Source organism: Zonotrichia albicollis, chromosome Z (assembly GCF_047830755.1).
Source record: "Zonotrichia albicollis isolate bZonAlb1 chromosome Z, bZonAlb1.hap1, whole genome shotgun sequence".
Taxonomy (NCBI): domain Eukaryota; kingdom Metazoa; phylum Chordata; class Aves; order Passeriformes; family Passerellidae; genus Zonotrichia; species Zonotrichia albicollis.
The window spans coordinates 60,890,410-60,910,519 of record NC_133860.1 but is presented as its reverse complement, the minus strand read 5'-3'; the positions used below and the strand labels follow the sequence as shown (position 1 = coordinate 60,910,519).

The 20,110-nt window shown below is 37.6% G+C and overlaps 1 long non-coding RNA gene across 1 annotated transcript in view; it reads right to left on the bottom strand.

Moving 5' to 3' along the window:
- The window catches only part of LOC102072527 (uncharacterized), a 29,279-nt gene extending 14,935 nt beyond the window's left edge, over window positions 1–14,344 (bottom strand). The window contains exons 1-2 of the long non-coding RNA XR_012578210.1: window positions 13,759–14,344; window positions 10,373–10,461 (exon numbers count right to left, since the gene is read on the bottom strand). This is a non-coding gene — a long non-coding RNA (uncharacterized LOC102072527). The remainder of the gene's footprint in view (window positions 1–10,372; window positions 10,462–13,758) is intronic.
- Window positions 14,345–20,110: the final 5,766 nt, after the last annotated feature.

Here is a 20,110-nt window from a genome sequence, read left to right as displayed (position 1 = left end):
AACTTCAAATGTTGCACTTTATGCCTAAAGTGCATTCTTTTGCACTGTCTATTTTTAATTCCTTATAGCTTTGGTCTTTCATGCAAATTAGATTTCATGAGGAGGTTAGGTACAAGCAATCAAAGTCAACCTGTCAGAACAACATTTGTGTCAACTAATTTGACCAACAGAAAGTTCCTGACAGTTTCAAGAGAGAAAATAAATTTATTTATTCTTTTACACTGATAGGTTCTCCAGCTAGATGAATTTGTTCTGACAATTTCCACATTTCAGGGTGTATCACAATAGCATTAGTGTTATATATTTTTGCAAAGCATTTAGCAACATGAGACAAAGAACTTAATGAACTGGCAAAATTAATAAATAGCAGCATCTGCAGTGGGTTTTTATGCTGGATTTGCATAAGATCTCTCACTAGAATTATAATCAAATGCATGTGATATTTTTTATTGTCTTGAATAAATTTTTGTTGTCTTGAATATATTAGACTTCTAGTAATAAATGCTTTAACTTACTACTCCTATTCTGACTCTGGTTCTTTTTGTTTGGAAACTTCTAAGAGCATCTGTCACCTCTGGTTTACATGATTTGCATGGTTTCAAGTCCTTAGATATTAAACAGACATGATTATAGAGTTAAGGATGATTATAAAGTTAAGGATAAGGGAATGATAAATTTACTTAGAAAGTTCCCAAAGGGTAACAGCAATGATTATTTGTCCCATCATAAAATATTTGGGTTTTAAATTGGTGTGGAGTAAACAGCCTCAAGAGGTCTCTCAGTTAGAGTGATCTGAAGATCTATGGCACAGCTCTTTCCATTCTTTCACTCAACACATCCCTGTAACATCCTAGGGGATGCTGAAGGCAGACTTACCACTGCCATGTTTTTTATTCAACGCTAAGGCTTACATTCAAAGCCCAAAAGAATCTTTGTGACCACTTTGTAAACACTGACTTGGTTTATATGTTCACCAGCTTGGTTGCTGTTATTCCAGAAGTATTTGGGAGTTGTCATGAAACAACAGAAGTAATTTTGGGGTCTTAATAGTTCACATGCTAAAAGACAATCAGAATAAACTAACCTGATTATTATCTCTGTACTGAAAGATATTTGTGTAAGTTGAGCAGCTCCCAAAATAGGATTTTCCTATTGATTCATTAACTGTAAAGTGAAATCAAAGACTCACAAAATGATTGAGGCTGAAAGAGGCCTCTGGAGAACCAACTGCTGCTAAAGCAGGAGCACCCAGAGCAGGCTACCTAGGACTCTGTCTAGTCAGCTTCTGGGTGTCTTCAAGGATGCAGATTTCAACACCCGCCTGGCAAACTGTGCCAGTGCTTAGTAAACCTGACAATATAAAGTGTTCATATAGTATCCCCTGGCTATCTTGAGATCTTCTGCACCACTGGAAAGTGTTTGGCTGCATCTTCTTCTCACCCTCCCTCCAGAGATTTATATACACTCAAAACCCCTGCCACACACTTTCTGTTCTCCAGGCTAAACAGTCACTGCTTTACGGAATAGTCTTAGAAATTCTTGTCCTCCGCATTTAGAGGAAGAAATTGGGTTGACATTTCTCTGCAGCCAAGTCAAGAATATCTGGCCTCCAGCCTACAACCTACACCCATAACAATAAACACAGCCTGCAGCTTGCTCACGTCACCTCATCCCACAGGCCCTCTTGCACACACTTTGGGCCTAAGCAGATGCAACGAGGGCTTACATTACATACTTGCCTGCCTGATTTGGAAGGCACTTGCAGAAACATACAGAATGAAGAAGGCATCTGTATAGGTAAGATAGTTATGTAAGAACACTAATGCAATTGCAGTTTTGTATGAACAACAATCAAATAACTGTTACATGACAAGAAGGAATTACTACAGCTCCTAAGTAATACATTGCAGCCATATCATTAGAAAAGCTGATTCCTATTGGATTGTTTGATTAATATTTATTGTGGTAAATAACCAGCAAGGTATTGACTAGCAGTCCTTTCAGCCATGTATCTTCAGGAAAATTGCCATTTGAGAGCAAGATAGGAGTAACATACCTCAGTACAGGTAAGTAGACTGAGAAGTGAGAAAAAAACAAGTATACCTTCTTAGGAATCTTCTGGAGTACAAGAGAATTGATTCTTAGACCCCAAGGATAGAAATACCAGTATGGATTCACAGTCATGGGCAATGCAAAATACTAAAATAAAACTGTATACAGTCATAGTTCCTGCCAGTGCCTCAAAGCTGAAATGGGACAAAAATACCTCATTTATTAAATGGCTTTTGATCTGCAGAAAAATGGGAGAGGGAAAAAACCCCTACAACTGGTCCAAGATTTGAAATGAGCTTTTTGTTAAGGCAATCAGCAAAACTGGGCTCTTTTTCGCACTTGAAGACTGAAAACATATTACTAAACAGCTGCTTCAGCACTTTTGACTTTATCAGATTCCTAGAAGCACAAAAAATAAAGGGACAGGTTCTAGCAGGAATATGATTCTATGGAGTAATTTCATTAAAGGAGTGTCTATAAGCAAAAAGAGGGACAGGAAATATAATTTAGGTACCAGAAAGAGCCTAATTTATGACTGCTAGACAAATTACTTCCTGTGCAGATAAAAACCCAGATGGATGAATGTACGATTATGTCCATCGATGTCACATTATTAGAAACTGGGGGGAAAGGGCAAATCGTACAAGTAACATTATTCAGGGCCAGCAATATTCTCAGAAAAAAATCCTCCTGATGACTTCACACGGGCAGTTTGAGTCTTGTTAATTAATGCAATTTCACACCACTTATTGTAGTAACTTTTTTAAACTTCATTTCCCATTGCAAGCATTTTTTCAATAAAATAGAGCAACTTTTTTTCTAGTAAGAGCAAACTGCAGTGAAGAGTAATTTGGCTAATGATAAAATAACCTCACCACTGGTGACAGAAAATTTCAAATACCTTCATCTATATTCTGACAAAGTTTAAGATCCTCTTGTAATGGATACTTGTGGCTCTATTATTAGAAATACTGCTTTCAAAGTTTTAACATTCATTTCGCCAGTGACATTTTATATATATTTTTATGTATGTTCACACATATTATACAGCTTAGAGGAGGAAAAACTAAAAAAGGAAAATTTTCAGTTTTCAATAATCTGTATTTGCATCCTTGCAATTCTTATGTAAATATGTTGTTATATCCTTTGAATATAACAATATAATCTCAGCTTTCAATAATCTGTATTTATATCCTTGCAATTCTTATTTAAATATGTTGGTATATCTTTTGAATGCAACTCCCTGCAAAAAGTACAAGCTTCTGCTTTTTCACAGAATTGGCAATGGGTTATTTATACATAGAGCCAGCCTTACTTTGTTGCAGTTGCTGCTGTTAGCAATAAAGGCTGTCCAAGAGCTTCTTGATTACATTATTCTTTGCAAAAATAAACCACTGCTGTAATAGCATGACCTGAAAGTATGATGTGAATTTGCTTTTAAACTCCCTAGTGACCTTAAGCATGGTTAATTTGGGATAGGGAAAAGCATAGTAAAAAAGAGGTGCAAAATAGTAAAGACCATAAAAATATTCCTCATGGAAGAGTGTCCTATGAAGCCTAAAGAAGGGCAAGCTAGCAAATTTTTATTTTCTTATTCATACATTTAAATCCCTGGTTTTTATATTTCTCCTCCCCTTACACAGTGGACTGGTTGAAGGGCACAAGTAGGGAAGTATTGATTTTCTTATCACTGAGTCTGTCAAAAGCAATCATATTACACTACTCATTGATTAGGCAAACAAATTACGTATTTTTAAAACATCAGGAATGTATTTTAACCTGTTTTTGAAGCTAAATAAAAACATGGCAGTCAGTGCAAAACTTGATTCTATAGAAGCAATGGCATCTCATTGGTGGAGTCGAAAGTCCATTCTTGTCCCATCAGACTAAGTTAAAAAAGAGCAGGAAGACTAGTAATATAGCTTTAGCAGAATTGGCAACTTGTGGAATGAGAGGCTATGTAAGACTGGGAAGTGGGTTAAAAATAGCAGCAACTTAGCCTAGGTCTCCTTCACTGTTAGGTTCTACACTTCAAAAGAAAACACTGTAAATCTTCCTGATGAGAAAGAATCGAAGGAAGGAGAAGTGGGAAAGTTGCCTGCTGCGTTAATAACGAGATCGATCCCATGGAACTCTTTGAACTTCAGGACTGCGAGCTCATGGGTGATAATTAGAGATCAAGTCAACAAAGGAAATTTTGTTGTTAGTGTCTACTACAGGCCATCTGAAGGGAGATGAGGAGTCTGTTTGTCAACCCTGGGAATCCTTCTGCTTGCAGGCCCTGAGCCTAGGAGGGGACTTAAACCAACTGTAACATCTGGCAAATTGGCCCAACAAACTGCAAGTAGTCCAGGAAACAGATCCATTGAGGATAGCTTTCTAGAATGGGTGATGGAGACTCCAACCAAAGAACAGTAATTGTGAGATCTGTTGCTCACTAATGCAGAAAGACTTATGTGAAAGGTCAAGACTGTAGGCAGTCTGGGCTGCAGTGATCATGCCCTAGTGAAATTTTGTCATTGCTAACAGCCAACATGGCTTTACTAAGGGGGAAATGTGCCTGACGAATTTGGTGGCCTTCTACAGTGAGGTTAGAACATTTGTGGATGAAGGAGGTGTGACTGATGTCACACTTGTCAGCCTTGAACTGTGCAAAGCATTTCACACAGTCCTTCACAACATCCTTGTCTCAACATGGATTTGACAGGGAGAGCACTCAGTGGATAAGGAATTGGCTGGTTGATCTGACACACAGAGGTGGGGTCAATAGCTCTGTGTCCACATGGAGACAACTGATAACTGGTGCCCCATAGAAGCCTGCACTGGGACCAATATCTTTTAATATCATTCTCATTGACATGGACAGAGGAATCGAGGGCACCCTCAGCAAGTTTGCTTCTGACACCAAGCTGTGTGGTGCAGTTGACATGCTGTGGATAAAGGATGCTATCCAGAGGGACCTGGATGGGCTGGAGATGTGGCCCTGTGGAACTCATGAAGTTAAACCAGGTAAGTGCAGGGTCCCACACCTGGTTCGGGGCAATCCCAATCACAAATACAGGCTGGGCAGAGAATGAATTGAGAGCAGCTGCGAGGAGAAGGGTTTGAGATAGCTGGTGGATTCAAAAATTAATATGAGCTGGTAGCATGCACTCACAGCTCAGGAGGCAAACCATGTCCTGGGATGTATCCAAAGCAGCATGGCCAGCAGGGCTCTGGTGAGAACCCACCTGGACCAATGTGTCCAGTTCTGGGGTCTGCAGCACAAAAACAATATACCCACCTGCTCTAGTGGACCAAGAATAAGATCAGAACATCTACCATTTGAGAACAGGCTGGGAGAGTTGGGGCTGTTCAGCCTGGAAGAGAAAAGGCTCCAGGGACACCTCAGAGCAGCTTTCTGGCCCTCAGAGGGCACTACAGGAAAGATAAGGAGGGGCTATTTATCAGGGCATGAATTGACAGGACAAAGAGTAATATATTTAAATGGACAAAGAGTAGGTTTAAATTAGCCATTAGGAAGGATTTTTTTTTTTACTCTGAGGGTGGTGAGGCACTCTGCCCACAGAAGTTGTGGATGCCCCATTCCTGTGAGAGTGTTCAAGGCCAGGTTGGATGAGATTCTGGATTTGAGCCTGGTCTAGTGGAAGGTGTCCTGACCATGACAGGCAGGGTGGAACCACACTGTTGTTGAAGTCCCTTGCTACCCAATGATTCAATGATTCTAGGAGTCTAATTTCCTGCCAAAGTCAGAAGCAGATGCAAAGAACATGCTTCTAAACCCAACCCATCCCTCTAGAAAAACAAGAAAACAAAGTTTCATTCAAGTTCTTTATGTTTCCCAGAAGAGATAAAACACCTGTGCTTAAGCCTTAATAAGGAACAATAAGACCAAATAGGAAAGGATTTCAGAGAAAAATTGCTGGTAGCCTGACATCCATACTGTATGCTAGAGGAGTAATTTCTAGACACTAGCTGTAGTTTTGTTCCATGGATTACAGATTTAACTGTTGTGAACCTGCAGAAGTCACAAATATGCAGAGCAACTACTTTGAAATTGCTTTTTATCTACCATTATTCACCACAGGCAGACTTTGAGAATGAAGGAGGAGCTTCCACAGAGCTTCCACTACCCACTCACATGGGCACATGTCAATAATATCCAACAATATGTCAATAAGATTAATTAAATCCAGGAAACAGTAGGAGAAATTTTACACAACTTTACTGCTTTACAATGTTTATGTTTCATTTTAGTGAATTAAGTAGAAAAACTCACACATTTTTGAATAATCATAGAGGCATGCTAATACCCAAGGCAAAAAGGACATACGATGTTTGTATCTGAAATAAAGCTAGGCTTTGACAGGAGGGTTTTATGTACAATGCAGTGGTAATGCAGTGGAGTTAATTATCACTCAGCCCAGCTGCAGATTTAGATACCTACTCCTAATAGCCTCTAGTTCATATAGGTTTTACAAACTTAACTATACCTTACAAATTTTCAAAGATATATCTGATTAGGAGATGAGATCACAAGCCTAGCAGGCTATTAAAGAACATAAATCAATCTCCATTTTTTAAAAATTAGATATTTTCTTTATTCTTTAAGCAAATCTCTTTCATGAGAGAAGGATGGTAGAAAGAATTCTAATTTTTCAAAGTTCAATCTTCTTTTAATGTTACTGTCATGATTCATTTTTCTAGGGATTTTCACACCACTTTGATATAATCCTTCTAGGTCAAATTCAGTTTTAATTATCTGCAGTAAATTATTAATACTACCTGGCTCAATAAAAATCAATAGCAAAATTTTATTTACTCATTTGGGCTTATATTTTCATCTGAGTTTCCTTTACTTACATCTGTTGGAGGCACATCAGATTTAAAATCAGGTCACCAGAAGCAACTTAGCAGTTCTAGAAATGAACAGGTATCTATGGTCATATGCAGTGTGTTCATTCAAAGTCAGCTTTCCTGGTCACAGGTAAGAAGATTGGTAATGCTGCTCTTCCTGTTGCCATTAAAACTGTTAAAGCCATTAAAGCCAAGGATTCAGGAAAGATCTGGCAGCAGAGAGCATTAAAAAGGCATATAACTTGGAGTTTACAAATATCCTTCAAATGTGAAGTAAAATCAGATACTTAGGAAAAGGCACATATATCAAAAGGGAAAAAAGCTACACAGATAAACAAACTATCTGTCTGGCATTTACCAAGTACAGCTTCCAAAATTATCCACCTCTTTTGAAATCAGGTTCAAATACCAACAAATGCTGAACACGAAAATCAATAATCCACAAAGACATGATCATATTTGTATTTAATGCACACCTGAAAAAATCAGAAAGACAAAAGCTTATAGATCATGATCTTCCACTACATCATCCACATTAACTTGCCACAAATCTCTCTTTATTTCTTCGCAAAAATAAATCGTTTTTCCTTGGCAAAATAGCATCATTGCATCTATATAATACACATATTTAAGAACATGCAGTGGTCTACCATCACAATCACAAAGTTTCTATGTATTATGTTTTCTAAATGTTTTACTTGACTAAAATAAACTGTCCTTTACCTAGGCTGATTCTCAAAGCAACTGAAAGCCAATCTCCTTTTCATATTTCCTGCAAGTCCTAAATGTACTATCATTCACAATCAGAAGATGAGCGCAGTGTTAACAGCTGCTCCTAACATAAATCTGCAGCATTATTTGTGATATAGCACTACCCTCAGAGGAGAGTGCTATATCATCAAACAACCCCAAACTCAAGCACAAATCATGCCTCCAGCATTTGTAAGAAGAAAGGGAATTCTGCTGTAATCAATATTCTTATCAGTTGCTATAGTAATGCTCAGAAAAAACACTGCATGAGAAATCTCCCTGAGAGTCTGGGAGTTGGTCTTTACTCCTTGACTTAATTGCTTCTTTGGTGATGCTTCTTGCCTCTTAGTTTGACTATTGGTGTCAGTTTTATGGCAAGACAACTGTAACGACTGAGTGGAATAACTAACCCAGATATTGTCTTGTACAGGAGCCGAGGATATCCAGTCTGCAAAAGTGAGAAGAGAGCATTTCAGAGTATCATTTTCCATGAGCTTCTTCTGATTACTGTTTTTTACTTTGGCCAGTGTTTTGGCCCACACACCCATGTCTTCTTTCTAGTATGAGCCCCAGGATCCATTAGGCTCAGTGTCAGGCACATCAGTTACTTTGCCTTGGCTCCTTTCTAGAGCCAGTTCCTGCCAGTTCAGGTCACTGCCCCATCCAGTCACGAAGTCACACAATGTTAGCCATGGCATTCAGCAAAATGCTTGATCTTGAGGAAGGTGTGGGAAATAGAAAACAGAGGAAGAATACCCTTTCTTGGCAGCACATCCTGGCGTTCTTCTCAAGTCACATAGCTACAGCTTTTGGGTGCCTCTCCGGAAACCAGAATGTGAAAGTTTATTCCATGTGTGCATAATACTTTTAAAATTTCAGGATCCTACCTGTCACATGTAATGAAAATTAATCATAATAATGCTGTGTGCACACATAGAGCTTGAAGACAGTGTCTTAGAGTTCCATAGAACTTATGGGTGGAAACTAAAAATATAATTACGGCACAGTCACTGCCAGCCTACTGTAAACATTAAACAGGAGACTGAGAAAAGTAGGGAATAGGTGTAATATTAGAACAGTTCTGAGACATTAGCACCTGCTGTCTGCCTTCTTGCATTACACAGTATTAGCTACACTACAGGGGGCTTTTGCCATTTCCATTGCAGATATTTGTGTGCCAGAGGAGATTTGTGCAATGAACTGTTCAAAAGACAAAGTTACATGTCACTATGACTATTTTTTTATTAAGATGGTCTGGTCTCTTTTCTAAAAAAGACCTTTAATTTGAACATCAATTAAGAAGATTTTTTTATAAAATGGTATAAATCCTAAAATAAATAAGTGCACCAAACCAAATTAAATGAATTAACGATAGAGATGTATAAACCAACCCCTTTTGTGTTGCATATGAGAACTAGAACAGGATCCTAAAAACAGAATTCCATTAACTGGAAATAGTCTTACAGTCTTTGGTTATCCACATACAGGAAGAAAAGTATCTATCATTCATCAGTATGAATGTTTGTAAAGTAACTTGCAAATCCCCAAATTATGAATTTGAAGATCAGCAGTAGAATCAGCCTACTGACTAAAGAGTTTAAAAGGTTTTGAGCTCTGCCAGGGCCAGCGTAGGAAGGCTGGACTGGCAGCCATTAAGCTCTATATAAGCTGCTAAAACAGAAGAGAAGGAGGGAAAAGGGGAATTAAACTCACTTTTTTAGATTTTTTTTTTTAATTTACAGTTTAAAGTACCTTATTTACTGAGATTTGTTTGTCTTTATCAATACAGAATAAAGTCTCACCTTTCACATAGTTCTGGGTACTTTTCATCTACCTGCCAATGGTCTGAAAGCAAAAAGCTCTGGTAACACTTTCAGGTTTTCAACTGCATGAATAGTTATTTGACAACTTCAGCAGTAGGTGTTGAGTACTGGTATGGTTGAAAAATCCTGTTGTCCAAGGTTAAATTTGAGTGGCAGCAGCAGAGAAAGCTAAAAAAAAGCTAAAAAAAAGCTTTTTTAGCTTCAGAAAAGCTAAAAAAACTTACCTAGGAATGCAGTTAAAAATACACTGCTTTAAATAGACTAGTCAGACTTTGAGCCATTCCATTAGCATCACATATATATGCAGGGTAGTTCTAGAGAAATTATCTGGATGGGGCAGGAGGTGCCAAGGCCAAGTTTAAATAACAATTTAAACAGAAGAAAACCTCTGATGTGAACAGCATCTTCTGACTGTAACATGTTATACGAGTAAGTCCTCAACAATGTAATTCTTCATCCAAATATAGACAGGAAAACTTCTGATGTTTCTCTCTCTCTCTCTCTGACACACATGCATGAACAAACTGAAACAATTCTGAAAAAAAATATTTTGAAAAACTAAATACAATATTTGAGAATTCACATAAATTCCTAGGCAATGCCTGGGGAAGTGTCCATGACAAATTTTGAGGAAAAAGTGCTGATGTTTGTCATGAGTCAAATTGCCTAGATGCATCTGTATGAGAGATACACTGGGTCAGGAACCTCCCAGAGTAATCACCAGTAATTGTCAGTCCTGTGGGATTATCGCTTTCTCCGAGTCACCCTCCCTGCCCACAGCCTGTTGTCATGGAAATCACTGCTCTCTTGTGCTGTAGGAATTGTCTCACTGCTGACCTATCGTTTGAATCTGCAATTTCCCATCCCTGGGGAATGCTGTTCACTCTTACCTCCAGGTCCTGGGCATTCAAACACTATATTATGACCCTGGATTCATTTCTGCTTTTTACTTCATTATTCTGCCACACCAAGGAGATGCCTGCAAAGAAGAACAGATAACATTTTAAACAGGCAGGGAACAGAAGTTCTGTGAACAGTGACTGAAATTATGAGGCACCAGGCATACTGATAATGAGGAAAAAAAATATATATATATTATTAACAGGAATGCCCAATGGGCTCAATCATGCCTTTGGAAATAGTAGACCTTATCTTTATTCATTTTTACTCCTAAGTAGCCTGATAGAGTGCATAGTAAATCTCCTATACAGCTACATTAAGAAAATAATAAATTTAGGTATTTAAATTTTACAAGAAGTGATTCTTGCTCTAAAGCAGCTGTTACTGTCCTGTAATAAAACAGTACATTAAATAGTCCTAACGTCCTACAGCCTACATTAAATAGTCCTAACGTCCTGCAGCCTTCTAAATTTCTGATCCAAGCAATGATAATCCCACTAAATCCTAAGCAGTCCTTGAAAGGTCTCATGTGAAAATAAAAGCAATATTTGCAAAAGTTTAAGAGGAATGTTGATTTCTGCTATTTACAAATGGGAAAATTACAGTCCTCTGTCCTGACCCCACAACACTCATCTCTGGCTGAAGCAGAAGGCATCAGATGGGTGGCATTGCTTGACCTGGCTTGGCCACACAGACCATTTAGATGGCCCCAAAACTCCCAGTATTCTCACTGTTGATTTTTTCTCTGTCTTGCTTCCCTAGAATCTGTAACATAATTATATCATCCGCTCTTCCTTAAACCTGGGGTGGTACTTGCTAAGCGGCCAGTAGCAATTTTCACATTTTAGGAATTTCCACTTGTGGTATTAAGTGGAATGATTTGCACTCTATGGAGATTCAGCATTTTTTCAGACTGTTTAGACTAGTTATGCTTGAAATTCAAGCCAGATAACCACTGAGTTTCAGGTGTGGAGTTAATGATGTTAAAATACAGCTGAATATTTTGATAACAAGCTCTAAAAGAGGATTAAGAACCTTTCAGGAGAACAGGAACTATCGAAATACTCCTATCCTCAATCAGTTTGAAGAGATTAACAGTTCTCAGGAAATTTTTTCCATTGCAAAAAAGCAATAGATCCTGTTATTCATGCTGGCATCAGCAAAGGAGATGGGGGGGCTGGGGTGGGGAGGGAGTTATGATCAAAAATTCTTCAGTAATGTAAAAAATCATAACTATATATGCAGTGACCCCATCAAAATCCAATGGTGAGGGTCAACAAAGCTATAATTTCAGTTTCTCTTTTACAAGTTGTCTCTTTCCTCTATTTATCTGAAATATTTTGTTAAAATGCAGAACTATTCCTTAAATTAAGCCATTTAATTCCCAATTCTTCCAACAATTAACATAAATGAATAAAGATTACCCATTTATTTTAAAGCCCAGTAAAAGTACTGACAGTTTAGCCTTGATGTTTTCATTATTTAGGTAAAAAACACGGAGAAAAAGTCTCAAAATTAAAGTAGTAAGTGTACCACTTAAAATAAAGGATTTTACTTTAGTACAGGAAAGTTATAATTATTCATCTTTTTAAACTCCCAACTTATGAATTTTGAAAAAGCTTTAATTTAAAGAGATTTCTGCTACAGAAAGGGAGGCCTTATAGCAATTTCAGGTACTGGAAGGGAGTCTACAAGAGAGCTGAAAAGAGATTTTTCACAAAGACAAGGAGCAGTAGAAGAAGGGGGAAGGGCCTAAAAATGAGGGAGGGTAGATTTAGATTAGATATTGGGAAGAATTTCCTCACTGTAAGGGTGGCAAGGCACTGCAACAGGTTTCCAGACAAACTGTGGATGTTTAGGGCCAAGTTTGATGGGGCTCTGAGAAACCTGGTCTAGTGAAAGGTGCCCCTGCCTATGGCAGGGAAGTGAAACTAGGTGATTGTCAAGCTTCCTTCCAACCAAAACATTTTATTATTCTCTGATTAAAAAACAAACAAGCAAACAAAAACCTAAAATACACAAACAAAATGAACAAAAAAATCACGCACACATACACACAGGCTAAAAAACCCCAAAACAAAATACAAAGAAAAAATAAACAAAATAATAAAAACTCAGCAACTGTATGTTATCCAGCAGGATTTTAAATTTTTTTTAATAATAAGGAGCAGGAATTAATGTGAGCCTCAAAACTCATCATTTGATTTTACAATGAGGCACCACACATATAAAGTTTGTCAGATCAGATTTCTTTGATCATTTGCAGTGTGTATCCACTTCCCACATATTGTAAACTTTTACATAAAATTTTTGGCCCAACTTTTGCTGGAGTTTTCTTCAATTAATTACAATTAATTGAAGAAAACTCCAGCAAGTAATTTCTGTCTGAGACTCTGTCACTTCTCATTTGACAAGTATTGCCATTCTGATTAATAGATATACTTTCTAGATGTGTATAAGCAGTCAAACAAGTTCTGCATATAGTCTGGCTTCATTTTTGTGGAGCAATTTTAATGCCAAAGTTGTTTAGTGGTTCCTGTGCTAAGGAAGAGAGACAGTGTTTATATACTGATAACAGAAACAAGGTAAAATCAAAAGTTGGAAGTTACACATTTGGGATTACTGTTTCGCAGGAGAAGACTAGAAATGAGACTTTAAATGGGCTTCCATCTATATGGATCAAATCTAACCTTTCTGAAAAGGTTGCTGAAGTATTGAGATGTTTAATTCATCTCCTTGGATGCTGCTTTACATCAGTTTATTTTATGCTAAGTTCTAAGGGAGTGAAGATCTCAAGCTACCTGAAAAATAATAGCTGGACTCATTAGGTAGGGTTAGTATTGTTTTGAAGCATTTTAGGCAGCAGAACAATTATAAAGTCACCTCTTTATTAATGAATTCTTTCACCAGTGCTTTGAAGTACAGGATTGTCTGTGAATCACCTTATCTTTCCAAAGTGCTTAGAAGTGAATTATTATATGGTATAAACTATGACTGCCATATTAGGTTGGATGGGTATTGGATGAGTTACAATCCTTTTAATTTCATTTAGACTGCGTCCTGAAAATACCCTTTACATCTGCCTACAACTGAACTAACTACATTTCTCATTATATTCTGGAAAGTGTTTCTCATGGACAATAACAAGCATAAATTATCAGACTATTTTTAAATAATGTAAACATCACTAAAGGAAATATTCAAAAATCAAAGGTTAAAACATAGTGTTCATTTCCCATAAAACAAGCATTTAATAAAGATAATGGTTTGCATTGTATTTGCAATTACAGTTTACTGTACTTTTATAAATGCATTTAAATAGAATTTTTTCTGTAATAATGGTTGTTATAAGGGTTAATTAAAAAACCAAACCTACCTTATATTGTAAATGTAACAGATATTTGGGTTGTGAGAAGTCATTAACTCATCCAGAGAAAGGAATCTGAGGAGGAGGGAGTCGACGGAAGGAGAGAAGAGAGGAGGGGGGAAACAAGTGAGGTACAGTTGGAGGCATAGTAATAAAATTTTCCTAAACATCTTATAAGTTACAAATTATGGGTAATTTTTTCTTAATATATCGAAATGCAGGCAACACTTATAACCAAAGATAAACAATGGAATTAATCAGTTTTCCACATGGAAGACTGCTCTGTTACTTGCAAAGCAGTACATTTTATAGTGTGTAGCAGCTGAAACTCTGGAGCAGATGATAAAATCCCAGGGGCCGATCATAGAAAAGGAAGAAAAAGAATTGAGAGATCTGGACTTTATCAACGGAGACGACAAAGCAAGCAAAGACTTTGCTATCCATTCTGTTGGTGGAATTAGCAGGGTAACACCCTTGAAAATAAAAAGTGAAGGACACCCTATGAGAAGGAAAAAAGAGAATCGAGATACGAAGGGAAGCCCTCAGAAAGCAGGAACTCATTTTGGCATGGTCTCCTTAGTGACCTTGATGACAACTGCTATAGCTGAAAGCAAAAAGTGGAAATCTGACTAAAACAATTCAGCTGAAAGGTCAGATACGAGCCTTTTAAAATAGTTTTTTTTACATTTAAAATTACATGTACATTTTTAATGTTTAAAGTTACTATTTTATTCAGATAGTTTTAGATTAACCTTGAAGATTCAGTGAATAAGGACTGGAGAGTGCAGATCCACTTGACAAAACAGACAAGTTAGTCTTCTACACCTTATGCATGTAAGATGTCTGAAACTGTCATTTACAGATGGATTTTTTATCACTTCCTTTGAAATCTTTTTCTCAGGATTTTGCTTGCTGCTAAGATCTATTTTTTTATCCTTAGTTACATGCTTTAGTTATATCTTCTTTTTCTTGTTATTTTTGCAAATATTCATAGATTTGCTTTTCCTCTGTCTTCCTTTTCTCAATTATATCCAAAACATCATTTATCTCAAACCAGACTTTGATATTTATATTTACTGTATTATATTTACTGTATTATATTTACTGTATTATATTTACTTGTAGGAGTGAAGATAGGCAAAAAAGAGCAACAAATAGTCAAAGAATATAATTTGATCTCTTTTTCATTTCTTTAAACTAAGGGTTTTCTTATTGCTCAGAAACATAGTATGTGAGGAGAAACCTAGTTTTCAGGGCAGCTAGATGGCTGTATTAAAGGAATAGAAAATAGCATGTCAGAAAGTTACCACACATCCCAGTAGACATGCCCTGAGCTTAGAACCCTCTTTGCTCATTTCAATTGCAGCAAGTATTTTGTGCAGCATTATAAATGGAAATGAGTACATAATTCTATGTATTCACAGAATTCATAATTCATAATTCATTGACATGCTGTGGCAATTTTTCTATCAATGTAAAATATGAGTCTTTGCACTTGGCTGAGTTGTACAGTGACCACTTTGAGGACACCACATTCGGCTTTGGAACTTTAATTTGATCAACAGTAAGGTGGTAGTAACAAAATGCACATCTCTCCCAGAACTACCACAATTGTGGAATGTAAAAAGGGATCTTCAAATCTCTTTGTTGAAGAGATAGATAATGCAACTTACTTTAAGGATTTAGGTCTTTTCACAGATGGGTTTGATCTTGAGGTCTTGATCAAGTGTCAAAGCATCAAATTCTTTTGTAAAATAGTATTTTCATTTCAGAGCAGAAAAACAAAAAAACCCACCCAGGTACAAGTCCTGATGCAGGACACCTGGCCATCATACATGGATCTGAAAAATGAAGAAGTGCTTAAAATTGTAGTATCATATAAGCAAAATCTTCTTCACAGCTGAAAGACTACACACACTAATGGGCTTTCTGTTTCCCTCTTTAAACAGAACAAACCCACAACCCAGGTAATAATTGATGGATGTTGGAAAGCCTGGGCTGCTAGTGAAGGCAATCTGTTGTGATGGCTATTTTCCACCAAGTACAGCAGTTCCCTGGCTTAAAGACTCAGCAGACTAACACACATCTATGGCTATGATAGCCTGGTAGTCTGAGGATCAGAATGATCCCTTAAGCAGGATGGCTGTGAGTAGTTCAAAAAGAGAATTATCCTGGGATACCTGGGATATTACCTGAGACATTTTTCAGCACTACTTCAAGAGAACACCTCAGGCATTTGCAAAGGGTAGGATTCCTGTATAGCAAGTGAAAACTGTTCAGATCAGTCCTTCTCTCTTACTTCTCTCATCTGCTGCAACTTCCTGCTGCTCCTGTTTCTAATATTGAGTTTTCCCTGCACATACAATTTTTAGAGTATTCCTGGTGACAGTCACAGAACTGACACACTCAGAACTTTCTCACTCTACAGCCAAAATGAAGATATGAGGAGATGCAGGATATGTTAGTTGTGTGTGCTGCTGTAAGTAAAATGAAAATTTGTTTGAGATAATTTAAATTAGGCTTCTTCCCACACATCGACTTCTGCAAGAACAGCATATTCCTCTGTCTCTGATAGTACAAAAATGTTTCAAAGAAGCATTAGAGACAGTTGTTAAACGCTGAGCAAAAACAAAAGAGGACAATTATAATTTTTTTTCTCTTTTCTTTCTACTCTATTAACTTCCCTTTCTTGCATAAATTGATTTCACCCAAAAGCTTTAATATATTGTCAACCCATCTACTACATGGAGCACTCAGTGCTGAAACTGGTTTCTTCACTGCTCCCTGTTTTCTCCACATGCAAAATTTTGTTGTGAGTGAGGAATACTTCATCCACTTCACTGGGCTTTCTAGAGCTAGACAGATGCAATGATGTAGGATAAAAATTGTGTTTTAGAATTGATGTAAGAAAACAACAAGGTTTTTTTCTGTGTAACAAAGGCAGTTTATAAAGGTAAAGATTTGTTCATCACACACCACTAGAATAAAAAATTCAGATTACATACAATTTAAAAAGTTCATTTCCAAACATTAGTTTTTCTTTTAATGTCTTATGCTAAACCAAGATAGAAATATAGATGTAGATGTAGATGTAGATGAAGATGTAGATGTAGATGTAGATATATAGAGATGCATTCAAATTCAGCAAGCTCCTGCCATTTGGTTTCAAATTGGGCATAACCTAATTGCATTAGTTATAGTACTGAAATCTAGGATACAATACAAATCTCTTCTTTGAAAAATGTTCTTGCGTCTCTCCAGCCTCTCTGCCCCAGAATATTTTCGTGCACAGTACTTCACAGATGCTTTAAGAAAGACAGTTATGCCTTTGAATGCTATGTTTCTTCCCCTGGGACGTGAGTATCATAACACATAAAGCTAGTCCATTTACATGGAAAAAAGAGAGGAGTTGCTGTAACTTTTTATTTAAGTTCTTGGCATTATTTACTTAGTTTATATATACATGGCTTAATATAGCAGTAGGAGAAATACAGATAAAATTTCTGTTCAAGTAAAACATGTTTCATAGGTGATGGCCCTATGCTTAAATTATTTTAGACTAAGTTTGAAAAGTACTTAGGAGTTATGATTAAGTGAGAAGTCTACATGATTTGCATGCAATTTTGCTTGGTCTAACAGATTAAAAGGTTGTCATCAGCTTGATTCTCTCAAGGTGAAATGAATTATTCTCTCTGGTGTAAAAAATTTCCCTCTGAGTGGTGAAAGAACTATTTTTGTGTGAAGAAGAACAGAAACAGCAAAAAATGCAAAGAGGAAATCTAGCTTTTTGGTTACCTTTCTTAAAAGGTAAGAGAGGCAAACTGCCACTAAATAAACATTTACATCTCTGCTTCATCCCAAGCTGTGATGGAATAAAAATTACCTTTAAACCACAATTTCCTTCAAACAGCAGATCAGAATCCTTATTGAAACAGAAGCATTCTTTTTGAAGCAATTTTGTATCTCTCTGTTTCACAGTACATTTCCTGATGATAACTCTCTTTCAACATGCTTCTCTCTACAGACTGAGAGAAACACATGTTCAACATTCTTGCCATATACAACTTGTTCTGACCTGGAGTGTTTCATTCTTGAAGGATTTGCAAGATGAGGGTTTTTTATTTGCAGATTAAATTCTTCCAACCATATCAAATTGAATTTGCTATTCATTTGATTTATAAAAAGGTAATCTTACACATGTCTGATGTGTGTAAACCAACTAAGTATTTGAGATTTGTTGAGTCTCAGATTCTTCTTCAAATGTTTTCTTGCACAATGACTTTCTGTGCCAGACTTCTGGCTTTTCCTACCCTTGATTCTGTTGCCTTCGGTTTCCTACCAAGATGATTTGTTACTGTACAGATTATTTAAAATAATTTTAAACTAAAGCAAATTGAATTGCCCTGTTTTTTCTTTTTTTTTTTTTTTTTTCAGTATTTTGAGGTGGGGCAGTGCTTTTGGTTTTGGAAAGACGGCTTATTTTTTCAGCTAGTAGTATTAGATTTATCACTGCAATTTCTGCAGCAAAACAAAATTTAAAAAAAAAGAGGTTCCCTTTTTTTGTTTTTTTTTTTTTTTCAATAGAGACTTGAGCTTTTAATACTTAGTCTGTATACTAGATATAAAATGAGATTTCCTACTGGAAAAACATGTAAAACTACATTCACAACTAGGTCTTCTTCCTGGGCTGTCCCCCATACCACAAAATCACAAAGTCACAAAATGGGAAGTTTGGAAGGTACCAGAGAGGCTCACCTGGTCACCACAGTGGCTCATCTGGTCCAACTTCCGTGCTCAAGCATGGTCATCCCAGAACATGTGGCACAGGTTTGTGTCCGAATGTTTCTTGAAAATCTCCAGTGAGGGAGACTTCACATCTCTGTGCAGCCTGTTCCAGTGCTCAGTCATTCATACAGTAAAGTTCTTCCTCATGTTCAGGTGAAATTTCCTGGGCAACATTTGCTTGTCCAATTGCTTGGCACCATTGAGGAGACCCTAGTTCCATCTTCTTTACATGCTCCCTTCAGATGTCCCTTATAGACATTGATAAGGTCCCTTCTCAGTTTCCTCTTCTCGAAGATTAACAGGCCCAGCTTCCTCAACCTTCCCTCATAGAAGAGATGTTTCAGTCCCCTCTTCATCTTTGTTGGCCTCCCCTGGATTTGCTCTAGGACCTGCATGTCTTTCTTTCCTGAGGAGCCCAGAACTGCACACAGCACTCCAGATGTGCCTCACCAGGGCACAACAGAGGGCCAGAATCACCTCTCTTGACCTGTTGGCAATGCTCTCCCTAATACACCCCAGGATCCCATTGGCCTTGGCCCCCATGGAACACTGCTGGCTCATGGACAGCTTGTTGTCCACCAGGATCCTCAGCTCCTTCTCCACAGAGCTGCTTCCCAGCAGGTCACCCCCAGCCTGTGCTGGGGTTTTTCCTCCCCAGTGCAGGACCCTGCATTTATCTTTGTTGAATTTCAAAAGTTTTTTCTCCTCCCATCCCTCCAGCCTGTCAAGGTCCCTCTGAAGAGCTGCACATCCCTCTGGATTATCAGCCACTGCTCCCAGCTCAGTGACATCAGGGAACTTGCTGAGGAGGCATCTGCCCCTTCATCCAAGTCATTGATGAACACAATAAATAACACTGGGAACAGTATGGGGACACTACCTGTGACAGGCCTCCAATCAGACCCTTCACCACTGATTATGACACTCTGAGAGCTGCTATTCAGCCAGTTCTTATTACACCTCACTGCCCACTCACCCAATCCAAACTTTCCAAGTTTGCCTATGAGGATGTTTGGTGAGACAGTGCCAAAAACCTTGCTGAAGTCAAGGCAGACAATATCCATGGCTCTCACCCTGTCCATCCAGGTAGTTGTTTCATTGTAGAAGGAAATCAAATTGATCAGGAATGTTTTATGTTGGTTAATCCATGCTAACTTCTTCTGATAACCTTCTTGCCATCCATGTGGATATTGACAGCCTCCAGAGTGAAGCACTACATCCTTTTTGAAGATTTAGGGAAGGCTGGCTAGCTGGTAGTTGCCTGGGTCCTTCTTGTCTTTATTGAAGGCTGGTGTGATATTTACTTAATTTCAGACTTCAGGCACCTTTCTGGATCACCACAACCTTTCAAAAAGGATCATGAGCAGCATCTCAGCACTTCTGGATGCATTCATTGTTCATAAGGACTTTTATGTGTCTGGTTTGCCTAGATGTTCTCTCCAGATGAACTCAACTCCCCCTGACAAAGGGAAATTGTCCCTTGCAACACATTCCCTTATCCTGGGCTCCTGAGTCAAGGATTCCTGAGGGCTGATCCTGTCACTGAAGACCAATCTAAAGTAGGTTTTCAGTAAGT